Source organism: Pteropus alecto, unplaced genomic scaffold, assembly GCF_000325575.1.
Source record: "Pteropus alecto unplaced genomic scaffold, ASM32557v1 scaffold35, whole genome shotgun sequence".
NCBI lineage: Eukaryota > Metazoa > Chordata > Mammalia > Chiroptera > Pteropodidae > Pteropus > Pteropus alecto.
This window is the reverse complement of record NW_006437828.1, coordinates 14148071-14150692: the sequence shown is the minus strand read 5'-3', so window position 1 is coordinate 14150692 and position 2622 is coordinate 14148071.

Sequence of the window (2622 nt, the reverse complement as noted above, 5' to 3'; positions counted from 1 at the left end):
CTAACCTCAAACCCTAAACCCTGACAATCCTACCCCAGGACCCCAGGACCCTGAACCTGACCCTCTGACCCTGACACTAGTCTTCTAACCTTGACCCTGACTTATTCTAACCCTGTCATTGACCTTGACCCTAACCCTAAGAACAACCTTTTATAAACAAAACTCTCGATGAATGAAGCATAGATGGAACATACCTCAACAGAATGCCCCAGGGAGAGGCCGAGTCCAGACCCCCACAGCGGTGTGCTGGGCAGCTGCGCTCCCGCGGGGCCTGAGCAGGCGTCATACAGACCACGCTCATGCTCCCAGAGGCGGGCCGTGAGCTCAGCTCCCGGAGTGCTGAGCTCACGATGAGCTCTCCGTCCCCAAGCCTCCACCCTGGTCCCCCTGCCACCTGGCCCCTGCCACCATGTGGGGGCAGCAGGAGCCCAAAACAGCACCACAGCTCCAGGCTCTGGACTTCACAGGTCAACACCAGCCATGGTCCTCACAGGTTAGACATCCCCGAGGAACGTGGAAATGAGAAAGATCATCCCAGGGTCTCCTTACTCTGGTCTGGGGCGGACATCAGGACTGTGCATTTTTTAGTGCACGAGGGATAACAGTGAAAAGTAAAGCTTGTAAAAGCGTAGCCGACAAGATGAAGACGGATCCTTAATATGGGTTCAGGGAGCCCTTGGGTCATTCACTCGTATCCCCCATGAACAGAAGCACGGGCGGCTCCTACGTCCCATTTATGGGCCACATGCTGACCTGCGTCTCATCCATGCACGCCCCTCTGACGGAGCCTCGCCTTCAGGCCCAACTTTGTCTTTCTGGACTTTCCCTCATCCTTCAGGAATCTGCTTGCATACCGTGTCACCTTGGGAGCTTTTCTGGAATGTTCCACACAGCATTGGTACCTGTGCTGTGCTCCCACAAATCTCCATGGCTCCCCAGCAGGCCATGTGCCACACGTCACAGTGGTCCCTAGCTGGGCTGTCTCCTACCCTGGCCTGGGCGGGCTCAGAGCAGAGACACCACATTCTATCTCACTCGGTGGGCACTAGAGTCCCCATGGTGTCTGGTGTGTGAAGGCACTTTGATGAGTGTGGTAAATGTAGAAGCTAAGGAACAGATGATTTATGACATGCAAAGTGCTGCTCTGTTTGAGGTGTATCAAAGCTGGCTATGACCGGGCCCTTCGGAGCCCTTTATTACACACTGAATTGTACCCTCCTCAAAGTTCATATACTGAAGCCCCAACCCCAACGTGTCTGTGGTTGGAAATAGGGCCATGAAAGATGTAATTCAGGTCAAATGAGGTCATAAGGGTGGAGCCATAATCCAATATTATTGGTGCCCTTATTCCAGCCAGCATGAACGTCAGCATTTCCAAAGGAAATAGGGAGATATCGGCCTACGACAATGACTTTTTGATTGACCAAACTTTGATCAGACTCCTGAACCTTCTCCTAAGCCCATATGTGCACTTCCTTGTAAAATCCAGTTTTAGCAAGAACCCCGCTAAGTCAGCTTACCAGAATTCCCCATCCTTGATATCTGATCACCCTTGGTATCTGATCAGATTCCTCACCCTACATTGTGGGCCAGACTGTCTTCAACAAGAAACCTCTTAGGTCAAGTTTAGCCAGAATCCCCCTAACCCTATTGTTTCCTTTTAGTAATTTTCTGCCCACTGATGCCCACCCTACTCCTTGGCTATAAATTCCCAGTTCCTATGTTGCATTTGGAGTTGAGCTCAATCTCTCTCCCCCACTGCGGTGGGCCCTATGCCAATTATTGACATAGCTCTGTCCCATGAATAAAATCTTACTGTGCTTTAACAAGTGTCATTAAATATTTTTTAATTTATCATTTACATTCTGATAGCTCTGGGAATAAAAAAAATATGAAGTCACGATATGTTTAGAAATTAACGACTTAATCAAATTATGGGATGCCATCCATGCTAGTGGGCTCATCCCAAAGGTCCTGGCTTTACAAATCATCTCAGCGAGTGTGAAACAGAACACGTAAAGAATTTGTATTATGTATTCGCACAAGCAGCGAGTTTTGTTCTTTGAAAGCAATGCCTCGGCCCCTCAACCTCATGGCCTAGGTCCTGGTCCCGCGAACCCCCCGATATTGAGCCCCAGTGCTGTAGATACAGGCATCCTTGCCGGAGAGTAGGGAACGGGGACGGAAATCATGTTCCGTGGCATCGTCCTGCCTTTCACACGCCTGTTTCCGCAGACAACTCCAGTCCTTGCTCAGGTCAATGACCCATTCCCTGCGCAGCAGCCGCGACATCTGGGATCTCACCGCCGCCCACCTGGACCCGAGGCCCAGTTGCGCCCGCAGCGCTCGCAGGACACCTATCTCCGGCGCGAAAACAGTTGTTGACTTCAACCGCGTTCCACTTGTTCCCAGGGAAACAGCCCAGCCCTCACCAGAGTGGCCTCACGACCGTAAGCTCCTACCCTGATCTGTCTGCAATATTTCACCTGAAGTAGGGGGGAAGCAGCCCGGCCGCACGGGACGCCAAAGCGATTCAGACAGATGCAAGCCCGGAGGCCCTAGGTGCGCGTGGTGGGAGGCGGGGCCTACCCGGAAGAGCCCGGGGCGGGGCCGAGGCCAGGC